Source organism: Moschus berezovskii, chromosome 16 (assembly GCF_049115385.1).
Source record: "Moschus berezovskii isolate FMDL1 chromosome 16, NW_MosBer_1.0, whole genome shotgun sequence".
NCBI classification, from domain to species: domain Eukaryota; kingdom Metazoa; phylum Chordata; class Mammalia; order Artiodactyla; family Moschidae; genus Moschus; species Moschus berezovskii.
The window spans coordinates 47,886,670-47,902,526 of record NC_142475.1 but is presented as its reverse complement, the minus strand read 5'-3'; the positions used below and the strand labels follow the sequence as shown (position 1 = coordinate 47,902,526).

General features: G+C 38.0%; 1 protein-coding gene and 1 pseudogene across 11 annotated transcripts in view; both read right to left on the bottom strand.

Annotated features, from left to right (window-relative positions):
* The window catches only part of LOC148775248 (ankyrin repeat domain-containing protein 26 pseudogene), a 31,482-nt pseudogene extending 22,939 nt beyond the window's left edge, over positions 1-8,543 (bottom strand).
* The window catches only part of NCOA2 (nuclear receptor coactivator 2), a 295,183-nt gene that overhangs the window by 265,380 nt on the left and 13,946 nt on the right, over positions 1-15,857 (bottom strand). The window lies entirely within an intron of this gene.

The window sequence follows — 15,857 nt, the reverse complement described above, 5'->3', positions numbered from 1 at the left end:
TGATGATCAACACAAAGAATAAAAAAGTGCTTTATGTATTTTTAAAGACCTATTGGTCAAGCTCCCAAGTGAGTCAAAATTCATGCCAAAATAATACAAAAATATTAAAGAAACACCTTGCATAATTCCTACATTGTGAATCACAACTGATTACATGGAAAAAGTTTAAAATATCTATTTTTTTAAAAGAAAAGTTTACTTCCCACATATCAGAAATCTCCTACAATTTTAACACATTTCTTTGAAATAATTTAAAAAGGAATAGTCTCAGGTAGTTAATTTAGTTAGACACAAATAAGTAAAAATTATTTAGTGTGCTACATTTATTAGTAATAGCCAACATATCCATTTTAAAAGATTAAATCTCTTAACATTTCACTTATCTTTAATCAGTTTGGCAATTTGAGCCATTTTTCTAAGCAAATTAGGCTGAACAGCTTTTGGGAAAAAAAAACCCTTTACCACATATTTTCAAATAAAACTATTTTTCGTGCTTTTGCCTGATGTACTGAAATTTTTAGTCTAAAATTCCAGGCACTGAATTGAAAAGAATTCCATAGTATGGCAAGTAGAAATATGTAAATTAGTTCATGGGCAGAATCATTAATTTAGATAAAAAGTAAAAACACATTAATTGAAGGCCCAAAATGTGACAGTTCTTGCACAAAATCTAAGATGAGACAGCTGCTACCACTGGAGCTTATAAATCTAAATTAAATGGGCAAAAAGGCAAAGAATTTTAATTTTTCTTATTTTCCAAGGAAATAACAAGTCTGATAGTCAGTGCTCCAATCTTTAAACTGACAATGATAAGTCTGAGTCTTATTTCCACAGGCTGATATTGGCCTAATTATCAGAGCCAAAATCACAGTTGGGGTTTGGATAGGAAGCAAAAATTTTGACCCAACTTAGAACCACAAGAGATCTAGTAAAATGAATTCCCACTGGTTCTTTATTTCCTGGAAGATGTGGGTCAGTAACACAGATTGTTAAGATGTTGCTTATTGCCAGTTATCAACAGTCTTGAATAACCACAAACTGATTCTAAATAATTATTTAGCAGTAATTAAATATGCACTTTCAAATAGTTTCTTAAAATATTATTTTAAATATATTATACATCATCTGTCAAAATTTTGACAGGGAATTTTGCCTCTAAGTTGAGGGAAATAGAATCTCAAGTTAAAATGAGAAAGGACAACAGCATTTTTAATTTAGGCTCACATGGTGTTGCCTTTCAGCTAAAATAAGGAGGAATTCTCATAATAATTATCTTCTGGAAAAGACTCTGATGCTGGGAAAGATTGGGGGCGGGAGGAGATGGGGACGACAGAGAATGAGATGGCTGGATGGCATCACCGACTCAATGGACATGAGTTTGAATGAACTCCGGGAGTTGGTGATGGACAGGGAGGCCTGGCGTGCTGTGATTCATGGGGTCGCGGAGAGTCGGACACGACTGAGCGACTGAACTGAACTGACTGAAAATACTTCTTAAAAAGAAATTTACTTAGGAAAAGCCTTCTTATGACATCATTCCACGCAACACCATTATAATGTAGCAGACTGATGCATAACTGGTGCAAAATTGGTGAAGTAGTATGCAAAATAAAATGAGGGGAGTGTGGAAAAGGTCCATGTTTTCAAGGGAGATGGTTCAAGGTTTTCAGTAGAATCTCAGAGGGATCTGGCAACACAAAAAATGTCACTGATTTCTTACATAATCCTGAGGTGTTTATCATTACTTCAAAAATGACTAAAATCGAGACTCAAGGAATTGAAAAAGCTTTCTCAAGGTCAACTATTAGTAGCATAAAAGCAAATGAGAATGCAAGTTATTTTAGTTTCAAAGTCCCAGCTCTTTACCTGCTATGCTAAAAAACGACAAGATGAAGAAACTCTGATTCAATCACCTTTGCAAACAGCAACCTGATGATGCTGACCATAATAACGACGACAATAGTGAACATCTGTACAACCCTAACTATGTACCGGGCACTGTTGTTAGGGCCTCATTTAGTCCCCACGGTAACAGAAGTAGATGACAGGCACATTATTATGACTCCCCACAAAGCTCCTAGGTGGCAGAGCTGTTTTTCAAAACCAGGCAATGCTGGCTCCTTGGACTTTGCCCTTAACCACTAGGTGTGTGACACTCACCTCATGAGGACTCGCGATTAAAGGATAAGGGTAGAAAATTTAAGAAGGTTGTCCTAAATAAATTTCTTTTTAAGAAGTATTTTGTTTTTTTAATTTTATATGTTTGTTCACGTCAGGTCTTAGTTGTGGCATGTGACCAGGGGTGGAACCCAGGACACCTGCATTGGGATTGAGTCTTAGCCACTGGACCACCAGGGAATTCCTTTGAGTATTTTAGAAGATAATTATTATATGGTAATTCCTCCCCATTCCAGTGCCAAAGAATATTCAAACTGTTGAACAACTGCACTCATTTCACATGCTAGTAAGGTTATGTTCAAAATCCTTCAAGCTAGGCTTCAACAGTATTTGAACTGAGAACTTCCAGATGTACAAGCTGGGTTTAGAAAAGGCAGAGGAACCAGAGATCAAATTGCCAACATTCATTGGATCATAGAGAAAGCATGGGAATTCCAGAAAAACATTTAATTCTGCTTCATTGACTACCTGAAAGTCTTTGACTGTGTTGATCACAGCAAACTGGAAAATTCTTTAAGAGGTGGGAATACCAGACAACCTTACTTGCCTTCTGAGAAACCTGTATGCAGGTCAAGAAGAAACAGTTAGAACTGGACATGGAACAACAGACTGGTTCAGGATTGGGAAAGGAGTACAACAAGGCTGTATACTGTCACCCTGTTTATTTAACATACATGCAGAGTACATCACTGCAAAATGTTGGGCTGGATGAATCACAAGCTGGAACCAAGATTGCTGGAAGAAATATCAGCAACCTCAGATATGCAGATGATACCACTCTAATGGCGCAAAGTGAAGAGGAACTAAAGAGACTCTTGATGAGGGTGAAAGAGAAGCATGAAAAAACTGACTTAAAACCCAACACTCAAAACACTAAGGTCATGGCATCCAGTCCCATGACTTCCTGGCCAATAGAAGGGGAAAAAGTGGAAGCAGTGATAGATTTTATTTTCCTGGGCTCCAAAATCACTGTGGACGACGGCTGCAGCCATGATATTAAAAGACGCTTGCTCCTTGGAAGGAAAGCTATGACAAACCTAGACAGCATATTGAAAAGCAAAGACGTCACTTTGACAACAAAGATCTGCACAGTCAAAGCTATGGTTTTTCCAGTAGTCATCTATGGATATGAGAGTTGGATCATAAAGGAGGCTGAGAACTGAAGAATTTATACTTTTGAATTGTGGTGCTGAAGAAGACTCTTGAGATGGTTGGACGGCATCACCAACTCAATGGACATGAGTTTGAGCAAGCTCCAGGAGATGGTGAAGGACATGGAAGCCTGACATGCCATGGGGTCACAAAGAGTCAGATACCACTAAGTGACAATAATTCCACCTTATTTAAGCTAAAATGCAATACCATGTAAGACTAAGTTAAATCAAAAATAGTTTTAAGAACAGTCCTTTGTTTCCTAAAAGATCTATAAACTCAAGCAATCTAGAAAATCTGTCATCTTTCACTATAATATTTAATGAGCATAGGAGAAATCTTATGTTTTAGAAATGTTTACTCAACAGGTACAGCCTATGACCCAGGACAGGAAAATCAAAGTCCTCAAACAATTTCTAAAAAAAGATTTGTCAAATGGTTTCATTCAACTTTTCTAAATCCCCAGCAGAAGTACCCCTTTTCCATGAATGAGTCTGGACAAAAGCATTATTGCTTAATGGAGTCATCAGACTGCCTGTCCTCTACATTTAGCAGTAGTTCATGTTTTCACTTTCATTTTATCTCTTTCCGCCAGTTTACTGTATTGCAGGCAGTCGCTGAGAAAAACGAACCCCAAGGAAAAAAGTCTTCTTCATGCCAACCAAAACTCTTTAAAAGTTACATATTAAAATTAGCAACAAAAGAGAGTAATTTGTCTTTATCCTCTACATAATACTCTGAGCAACTTGACTTTTGATTATATCAGTTATTTCCTTGTGATGATTTAGCTATTATGAATAGCTTGCAAATTAACTAAAACTCAAAGAAAGATGACCAACTGATGATTACAGACTGAAATTCTGTTTTCCCACATTACATTTCCCATAGAAGGATATAAAAATGTCAACAATTATGAAGTTTATATGTAACTCACCAAAGTTCAAAACAAGGCAACAGGATTAGTTTTAAGTGTTTTGAATATGCAAACACGAACACTCAGCATACAGTTTTCCTTCTACAAATAAGATAGGAAATGAGTGTCAGGAAGGTTCTTAATGTGAGGGGGGAAAAGTATCAGAAACGCCATAAGCCAATGGCAGCCTAAATAACTTATTAATGTAAAAGCTTTAGAATTATCTTTTATTTCCAGTTTCTTTAGTAGAGTCATACCAATTACTTACCACCTACCTATACACTTCACATAACTTCTTAAAGAGATGCTACTAGGTTTTACTAAGAATCAGTTTTAAGCCAAGTGTAATTCTGTCTGTCCCTCAAGATAAATTCTAATTCATTCTCTACTCTCCTCCTCTTCAACTCCTCCCAAGCTCCCCCCACCACACACACACATACTTTAAATTCTAAATGACACTAAACACAAGTAAGACTTATTTTCACAAGAATTCCATTTTGTAAAAACATTCCATTTTCAAACTAATTTTTTTCATTCACTCAACAAATTTATTAGCATCTAAAATATACCAGGCACTGGGTCAAAAATACAAGATGTCTGCCCTCTAGAGCTTAATTCAGTGTTTTTCGTTTTGGCTGGTGGTATGTGGGATCTTGATTCCCCAACCAGAGATCAAACTTGCACCCCCTGCAGTGGAAGCCGGGAGTCTTAACCAATGGACTGTGGGGGAAGTCCCGAGCAGGATTATTAATCTAATGTCTACCTTCCCTGCACTGCACATCTGCTATTGGAGTCCCTTCAGTAGCAGAGGTTCACTCTGTGAGTCTAATAGCAACACTCTACAACTGCTCCACCAGGAAGCAAAACATTTAAAAGACTGAACAGCCCAAGAGTTTGTTCCATCAGTCAGCACCACTTAATTCACATATTAACACATGAAATGCTGTGCTTTATAAAACTGCTTTGTAGGATAAAGTGATATGATTGGGGATTTGCTTCAAAATGGGGGGGGGAAGGTAACAGAAGTGTTGGTTTATAGGAGATCATTATGTATGATATATATATATATCATATATATATGTCCACTTTTACACAGCTTTAAACTTTTCCCTGGGCCTCCCAAGTAGTGTAATGGTAAAGAACCCTCCTGTCAATGCAGAAGATGTAAAGAGAAGTGGGTTCGATCCCTGGGTTGGGAAGATCCCCAGGAGGAGGAAATGGTAACCCACCCCAATATTCTTGCCTGGAGAATCCCACAGAGTCTGGAAGGCTACAGTCCATGGGGTCGCAAAAAGTAGGACACAACTGAGCAACTGAGCACACACACACAAACTTTTCCATAGTGATTTTTTTCTTTAATGTAAAAGACCGTTACCCAATATAAAAAAAAAAAAATTACCCTTAGGAATTTCAGGAAGCTGCACAGAAAGACAGCACATGAACGATAGAGGTATTTCGATGTACTTTATTTAATCCACCATGAGATCCTGCATTGGAATCCTAAATATATAAATAACAAGTTTTACAGTTTCAAACTGCTCATGTGTTAAACTGAAGGTAGTACTGCTAATCTCTCTCACTGAAAACATCCTAGGAGGCTGTGCTGATGGAGGACCCTACCAAGGTACCAAGTTAAAACTATAGAGAAACTAACACTAATCAACAAAATGTATTTTGTATTCTCCAGCCTCACAGGTGATGGAATGGAGTTGTTACTGCAACAGCATACAGTTACCAAATGTAAAATAATATTTCTTATGCCACTCAAGCTTATAGAGGTAAAAGCCACTCCAGTACTCTTGCCTAGAAAATCCCATGGACGGAGGAGCCTGGTAGGCTGCAGTCCATGGGGTCGCTACGAGTCAGACATGACTGAGCGACTTCACTTTCACTTTTCACTTTCACACATCAGAGAAGGAAATGGCAACCCACTCCAGTGTTCTTGCCTGGAGAATCCCAGGGACAGGGGAGCCTGGTGGGCTGCCGTCTATGGGGTCGCACAGAGTCGGACACGACTGAAGTGACTTAGCAGCAGCAGCAGAAATGCAAAACTGAAGCTGAGTAATGAAGTCTGTAGGATAAGGATCAAAGCTATATGATTTCTTAAATATAACACACTGTACTTGACATTTCTCAACCTCTGAAGCTCTTGCTTAGAGTCAACAGCTGGTCCAAATACCATACAGTTTTAAGATCTCGTAGCTATATTTAAACGTGACCATAACCACAACAAATAATATTTGTAATGGCATTTTACAGGCTATAAAGCATTTAATCTCTATTTTCTCATTTATTCTTCACAAAATCCTGTAAATTAGGTGAGTTACATGGGGATGTTTTTGAAAACTAAGAATCTGCCTACACTTCCAACTCGTGGGGTCAGGACTCAGAACTGATGCCCAAACATCTAAATCCAAATTCCTTTCATTTTCCATTATCCCAAGCTTCTGAAGGAGCTCATAATTTCATTAAGACAAAACCTAAACACATGCCAAAAAATTAAAACATGAGATAAGATATCAAATGTGTGGTCTGGCCAGTAAGTACTGCTGAAAGATCAGGAAGGAAGAATACCACCAATGGATCAAGATACTAGAAAAGGGGTCTTAGAGTCAGTGTCATGTAAGGTATGAGGAAGCCCACCGGACAGGAGTGGAGGGTGGCTTTCTATCTGCATACTTTCACAAACAAAAAAACTTTGAAGTTTGCAAGTGGACTCAAGTAAGTTAACTGGCTAGAATAAAGACTTGTAAAAGTGTACTGTGAGGCTTACGTCTAAAATATATATTTTGCACAGCAAAAGGAACCATTAACAAAATGACAGGGCAACTGACAGAATGGGACAAGGTTCTACAAATCATACATCTGATAAGGGATTAATATCTAAAATATATAATGAACTCACAACTCAACAAAAAAGCAATCTCATTTAAAAATGGGCAGAAGAACCAAACAGGCATTTTCCAAAGGAGACATACAAACAACCAAAAGGTATGTGAAAAGGTACTCAACATCACTGATCATCAGGGAAATGCAAATTAAAACATAATGAGATGTTACTTCACACCTGTTAGAATGGCTATCATCAAAAATACAAGAGGTAACAAGCGCTGGTATGAATGTAGAGAAAATCAGAACCAACCCTTGTGTACAGCTGATGAGAGTGTAAATTGGTGTAGCCACTATGGGAAACAGTATAGAGTCTCCTCAAAAAATTAAAAACAGAACTACCATATGATCTAGCAATTCCACTTCTGGGTATGTATCTGAAGTTAACGAAATCACTATCTCAAAGAGATATCTGTATTCTCATGTACACTGCAGCATTTTGTACAACCAACAAACATGCAAACAACCTAAGGACCCACTGACAAGTAAAAAATTTTCAAATTTTATTTAGACAGGTAGATAGATAGATCCAACAGAATATTATTCAGTCATAAAAAAGGAAACCTTGCCATTTGCAACAACATGGTTAGATCCTTAAGTGTAATAAGTCAAATAAAGAAAAATACTGTATGATCCCACTTACATGCAGAATTTTTAAAAAAAATCAACTCAGAGAAACAGAGAACAGATGGTATGAGGGGGGAGAAGTGCTCAGTACAGGGAAATGGGTGAAGGTTAACAAAAGAAACAAATCTCTAGCTATAAGATAAATTCTGGGGATGTCATGTCTAGATGGTGACTATAGTTAATGTTGCTGAAAGTAAATCTTAAAAGCTGTCATCACAAGAAAAAAAACTGTATGTATGGTAACGGATGTTAACTAAACTAATTGTAGTGGTCACTTTGCAATACAGGCATGTATCAAATCATGTTGTACACCTTAAATTAATACAATGGTATATGTCAATCTCAATAAAGCTGGAAAAAAATGTTTAAATTTTTTTTTTTTAATTTCAACAAAGATGGAACAAAGAAGTCTTGGTCATGATGTGAAATAAGTCATGGAAGACCAGGGAATACAAATATCCCACGTTGGGAAGGCTTGAGTATTTACTGCTCCAAGCCCACCAACTGTATCTAGGACATGTATGCAGCTATTAGATATTGTTGCTCAGAAATTTCAGAATATGAAACAAGGAAAGAAGTTAGCACATAACTATTCTGAATGAAAATTACAGTTTATTTGTAAAAGCGAGTCTCAGCCAAGTCAAAGCATGCATGCATTTCTTTCCCAACATACCAAGATAGCAAACTGGCACACACCAATTGGTAAATTACAAAACGGTATCACATGCTCCAGAAGGGTTAATACAACTGATTCATAAAAAGCATTTTGTCCCCAGAGATGCATTTTCTCACCCTGATTCACTGTAGGATCAGCTGTGTTAATAATGATGCTTTGTGATTCTGTATCTCTTTCCCTGCTAAAAGCTCAAGTTTGAGTTGATATGGCACATCACAGACTACACAGATGGTACTCCACAGTTTCCACAGCTCTCACTGAATAGCTCATTTGACTTACTAATAAATGTTCCTACTTCAAGATTAAAAACAAATATGAAAAACTAAGAAAAACGGGAGAAAGATAGTAAATTTTCATATCCAGTTCAGTGGCATCTAGCTGAAAAAGTAAACTAGATGGAGCACCAAAGCATAAGACAGCTCCTCCAGAGGCTAGTGCACACATGTGTCTCTTCCAGAAAAGTCCTGTCAAGCCACCAGGCTACTGGGAAAAGAGGCTAAGCAGTAAATGAGGTTATGCTAATTTCTATGTGAGCACACAATAATCAAACCTAAAAGGAAAAATTCTCAGCAAGGAGGAGCTAGACCTGGAATTACACGGTCCTTCTGTTTTAGTCCAGTAACCTCTAATTACTCACTGAAGGCAGACCCATGGTCAGAAGCTTGACTAGAAGTGACATAACAGATATCAGCCTATGCAACACGGCTACTGAGATTTATAAAGCATGTTTAAACTGGACTCCTTAAACCAAACACTTCTAAATGGAGAGGAAGACTACAATCATTCTAGAAATTTCCTTTATGCTGTTCACAAATGCCCTCCTCACATCCAACTAGTAAGAGAAGGTGTTTCTTCCTTTGAACTTCATGCACAGAGCTTCTAAATGTTCCTCATTGGTAACTCTATCTATCTCATCTCCCCCTGCAGATCTGGAAATTTCCCATTAGGGAACTTAGCTATTAATAAAGTTTCCCCTCACCTCTGCATAAATCACTGTACTCCATCTGTGTAGTAAATGTGGGCAAACACAACTAAATACAGGCATCCAGCATTATGATTTGTGAAATGTCCATTGATCTATGGAACAGGCCAGATCTTGAAAAATCCAGAGTGAGCTCATCCCTATGAAAAACAGAATTGTTACTCATGACCAGATTTAACTAAATGAAGACCACTGAGGTACAGAACAGCTGAAGAGACTTGTTTTCCTTGGTAATTAAAGTGGTTTTATAACGTCTACTTACAGGATTATATTCAATCTCCAGGAAAAACAAATACCTGATTTAGGGAATTATGTTCAACCACTCTTAGCAAGAACATCTTTCTTTTTTTTCCTGATAAAATCACTGTATTTGAAACCACAGTCTGAACTGGTCAAAAATAACAATCAAGTCTTATGCAGCAGTTTTCTCAAAAAAAAAAAAAAAATAGGGGTTTTAAATTATAGTCAAAACCAATCAGATGATTCCAATATTGAGGTATTATATAAATATAGATATAGATATTCCTGAGAAATCTAAGTTATCTCTTTGCATAGGATACCACAGTCAACTTCTAACACCAATACTTAGATATATCAAGCAAGCATTCAATCTTCCATGTTTATGAAATGTGAATCTTATGTGTATTTTTGATAATTTCAATATGATAATTAAAATGTTCTACCACCTCTGGGTAGTTTTAAAAATACTGCCCCGAATTTCTATTATTAATTATATTTCAAAATATAATTATATTTATACTACTATATTATTATATTATTTATATATTACTTTATATTATATATAATTATATATTATTGATTATATTTCAAAATATAAGTAAATTTAACTCTCTGGATATAAATCACTCTCCTCTCAATTTCCTGCATAAAACAGTAACTACCAGCTTGGAACCACATGGATTGAACAAGGACAAGAAAGTTGGCAGACCACCATTCAACTAATCTTTGTCCTCGCTCCCCACCCCTACCTGCTGAGAACCAATGAATTAGACCTACTAGGGGCTAAGATGCTCTGTGATTACAATAATCACTCTGTAATCAGAGTAGCAGCACATTTACTCTAAACAGTTGCTAATTACGAAACAGTTTATGATGACTGAAAAACAGTGCGGCATGACTGTCTGCATTTCTGGAACATGCCTTAATTGACAAAGAAAGATGGTTTAAAAAAACTGGACCACAAATAATTTTGAATACCTAGGTGCTTCTAGCCTTCAGGATTAACTTCCTAAGTAATTCCCTGAATCGTCCTCAATTTGCATCTAAAATAATCTACTCTGAACCACAATCCAAAATAACTAGTCAAGATCTATCGAACACCAGTTAGGGTGAAACACTGATCACTGAAGGGGACTGCGAGTAATCGTAACAACAACAGTGGACATTTAAGGAAACTGGGGCACAAGGTCATGCCTGTTCGAGTAATGAAGGCAGACCACGATCCAGGCAGCGTGGCTCTAAAGTGCTACTCCCAGCTGACCTCACAGAATGAAATAAATAAAGAAGGAAGTAAAGCTCCTGCGTTCAAGGAACTCCAGAATTCTTGTATTAACAGCTTCCAACAGAACATTCCACACATTTTTTAGTCAGTTCTCTAAGAATGATTTTACAACCTTTCTTTCAAGATCTTCAGAGATTTTACTTTTTTTTAATCCTTAAAATGGAAAGGCCTTTTTCAAAAGACAAGCCTGTGGCTGGTGGTACACAAAATGTCATTAGTTACTTCAGTGTGTGGTTTTCTAATCTTCCTGCTACTGAGAAACTTAATATGTCAGAGTGTGCTCAAATAGTACACAGAGATGGAGGCGGAGGGTCCTGCTTGGTCCCCAACCCCTACTTATTCTCAGCTTACCGGGATTCCTGGCAAGAAGGGGTCTCAGGGCCTAGGCCACAGGACCTTCTGTGGTCCCATCGTCTGACTCCCCGCCTTATCTATCAGGGTCATCTGAAGAGTCTCCTTAAAAACAGACACCCTCCCCAACCCCATACTTTTGTAAATCGCAATGAGACCTTGGAATTTCCATTTTGACAAGCAAGGTAGACTACCTGTGCACTCTGATATTGGGACCAGCAACTTAAACTAAAACCACGTCATCCATGCTTCCAGCATAGGAAAAGCAGCGCCTTTCAACAACAACAAAAAAAGCTGCCTTCATCTATAACACGATCTGCTGAGGCAGCACCATTCTGGTGCTTTTGGAGGGAAGTGTGTTAATTATTACCCATAACACGAGCAGCTTCCAGGCCTAACTCCCTAGAAATGCTTCTGGTAAAACAAACGGTCCAAAAATATATGTCATTATCATTTAGTCAAAATTTCTACACAGTAAATACATGAATAGCGAAGAAAGTAACAGAAAGAGGCCACATTTTTTCCCCCTCTATTTGGTAAAAAAAAAAAAAAAAAGAATTCTAGAATTTTAAAAAAAATTTGAGAAAGATTAACGAATACCCTACCATCCTTCTTAGTGATAGAGAACCCTTTACCAGAAGATTTCTTTAAAGTCACCTAATTCATTTTGCCTTCATTAATAATTAAACCTTGAGCCTCACCACTCTTTGAGGCAAACAAGTATAGCCCCCGTTCAACAAAAACAGAAATTGGTACTCAGACACATTAAATCACTTGCTCAAGGTCATAGGTCCAGTCATAGGCAGTATACACTTCATTATTATTAAATTTATCTTTAAATCATACAGATTTTCTCTGCTCTAAATAAAATCTATAAATTTTTATCAGAAAGTTCTTCTAAACATCTAACTAAAATCTCATCAGACATAGTTTAGGAACCATACCTTCTGTGGGATTAAAGAACTATCTGGAGAAGGAAATGGCAACCCACTCCAGTGTTCTTGCTCAGGAAGTCCCACGGGCAAAGGAGCCTGGTAGGCTATAGTCCATGGGGTCGCAAAAAGTCAGACACAACTGAAGTGACTTAACTGCAGCTGCTGCTGCTCATTATATCTCATACTGAAGCATTTCATGTATTTCAGGAACAATAAACCCTCCTTCCACTCTTCTCTTCTTTTAAAGGAAAGGACAGCAACATTTCAGCTTAGCCTGTGACAGACAATGGTTCCCACAGATGACCACACCTGTGGTCCCACATGCTCTTCTCATTCAACTTGTAACTTTCCTCCTAAGGTGAGCTGGGATCTGGGGAGGCTGTGACTAAAGCCTAAGATGTGACTTCTGAAGTTAAGTCATAGAATGAGATATAGATTCCTTGGAACTCACTCTTTGAACCCCAGAGGCCATGCTGTTAGGAAGCTCAAGCAGATGCAAAGACGCCTAGTTATAGGCTAGGTATTCTAGCCTATAACTTAACTGAGGTCCCAGCCAACAGCCTCTGTCCAGCACCAGGTCTGCAAGTAAGCAAATCTTCGGTTGCTTCCAGCACTGAGCCATTGACTGACTCAGTCACGGACCTCAGTCGTCCACACTTGAGACACAGGACATCACGAAGTGGATACGCTATGTCCATCATGCCTTTTCCCAACGTGGTAACATTCATGAGCAGAATGCCACCAAGTTTCAGATGGTATATTAAGCGGCAACGGCAAACAAAACTCTCTAATTCAGAACACAAGCAAGAAATGAAAAAGAGACAAAGGATAAAAAAGCTTCTTTCTGAAGGTTCAAAATAAATATTCCCCAGTTCTGTGCTCTAAAGATTACTTGTTTTACTGATAAGAGTCTGTCAGACACTCACACAGATCTTAGTGAGAGTTCATATAAAATAAAAGGAATTAGGAACACACTATATTACTTTCCATCTTCACCCTATGCACATCTCTCTTTAGAATGATTTGCCTTTTCTCCTCTCTGATGAAATCTCCATCAGCCCTTGATGCTCAAAATCAAACCGCAGAGCAGCTATGAGGCCTTTCCTTGCCTCACAAAATGAACTGTTTGCTTCTTATAAAATGTCTGTCCAGTCCTTCGAAGACAATTTTCTATTCTAATGCATATATTATACAGTAATTACTTGTCCACTTGTCTCTTTCCTTCCCTAAACTGTGAGACATTCGAGGATGGAGCCTATTTCTTTTTTAATCTCTGTGTCCCCAACTCCCAACCTGTGTGGCAGGTAAAGTGCCAAAAAAAAAGAAGAAAATGGACTGTTCTTTAAATTTTAATTTTTTAACATAAACATATACACATACACTCAAAAAGTAACATCCAGACAACAGAAAAAGGCAAGTCTAGTTTGCTGAGCTAGAGCTGGTAGCGAGGGGTCCATGGTTTACCATGACTGAGTACAGAGACAGACAGAAGATCAGTATCCTAAAAGATCCCATGGACACTCACAGAAATTTTAGCACATTTCAAATCAGTTTAGTAAACAGGGAAATACTACGCATTTTAAAAGCATTTTCTCATAAATAACTAATGTTAAAATTTGAGGTACTCAAAGGAAGAAAAACCAGAAGCAGAAACAAATAGATACATGAGACCTCATTTTCTGAAAGTTTTGAATAGCCACTATTTTACAGCAATATGACTTTCCTTATTATTAATTCTGCCCCCACCTCTGTCCCCTCAGTCCTTAATGTCCCTGCTGTTCGGTTACATTTCAGAACTCTAAAGTACTTTCCTGCCAGTTGACCCAAACTGCTACCATGTCACAAATCCACTGAAAATCACACCACAATACTGTCTGTTCAACCCTCTCCAACAGGCCAACATTTTTTGTTTTTAATTTAGTTTATCTTAATAAGCTCGTCAAGCACTTTCTGCAAGCCTGAGCAAAAAATATTCATGAATATATTTCTCTTAAAACACGCTAATGAATTATTAATCTTTTTTATTAATTGAAATATAGTTGATTCACAATGTTTCAAGGGCCAGCATTCTTTTCTTAAGCAGTACCATACCAGGTAGCCCGAGTGGTAAAGAACCCACCCGTCAATGCAGGGGACACAAGAGACGCGGGTTCAATCCCTGGGTTGAGAAGATGCCCTGGAATAGGAAATGGGAACCCACTCCAGTATTCTTGCCTGGGAAATTCCATGGACAGAGGAGCCTGGCAGGCTACAGTCCATGGGGCCGCAAAGAGTTGGACATGACTGAGCAGGGTACTCACAAAATGGCAGAAATGAGGATATCACCTAGTATGTCTATAAGACATTTCACAAAAGTCTTGCAAAAAAAAAAAAATCCAAAAATCAGTCATTTAAATTCTAGTCCCCTTAAAATTGTCTGAATCTGTTAAATACAAAGGCCTATATCCAGTCCTACTTTTCTTCCCACTTGGCATCTCTTATGTGTCTCCTAAACTGCCATACTCCAAAACCCCAGGAAATTGTCGTCTCTATGATGTAACTCCAAAGAAGCGCTTGGTATACAAGCTTTCCATTTAATAGCCAAGTGTGCTGTAAAATTAATGTCTCAATCACAACCCCCTCCTGTGCCTAAAACAGAACTAGGAAGAAAGAAGTCCTCAAATTCTCGGAGGTAAGCATTCTCGTAGGCAGGCATCCCCTCTGTGCCTGCTCTCCTCACAGCATCAGTTGTATGAATCTCCCTATGACGTGTCTGTTGAAAGTATGGCGAGGTTCAAACTTACAGAGACTTCAGAAGGGGTATGCTGAGAAAACATCCCAAGATATCAATATTTCAAGCAGGAAGTTCTTAGTATTTATGTGCTTCTTCAGCTCTATCAAATCTACTAATATATTTAACAACTTAATTTCTTAGCCCTACTTGAAAAACTGAAGTCTAATGCTGGAGAAGACTCTTCAGAGTCCCTTGGACTGCAAGGAGATCCAACCAGTCCATTCGAAAGGAGATCAATCCTGGGTGTTCATTGGAAGGACTGATGCTAAAGCTGAAACTCCAATACTTTGGCCACCTCATGCGACAAGCTGACTCACTGGAAAAGAGTCTGATGCTGGGAAGGATTGGGGGCAGGAGGAGAAGGGGACGACAGAGAATGAGATGGCTGGATGGCATCACCGACTTGATGGACATGAGTTTGAGTGAACTCCGGGATTTGGTGATGGACAGGGAGGCCTGGCGTGCTGTGATTCATGGGTTTGCAAAGAGTCGGACATGACTGAGCGACTGAACCGAACTGAACTGAAACACTGAAAAGATTGGTTGCACAACAATATGAAGGCACTTAACCTTACTGAACTATACACTAAAAAAATGGGTAAGACAGTAAATTTTACAAGTATTTCCCCACAATTATAAAGTTTAATTTAAAAGAATAACCGCTAAAAAAAAACAAACCACAAAAAACAGCATCTAAAAAGCCCACAAAACTAACAAAAACTAGGGGAACTGTTGAGTATTAACAGAGATTACTGAACCAAATTTCCAGATCGAGAAAGGAGCACGTCAAGGCTGTATATTGTCACCCTGCTTATTTAACCTATGTGCAGAGTACATCATGAGAAATGCCGGGCTGGAT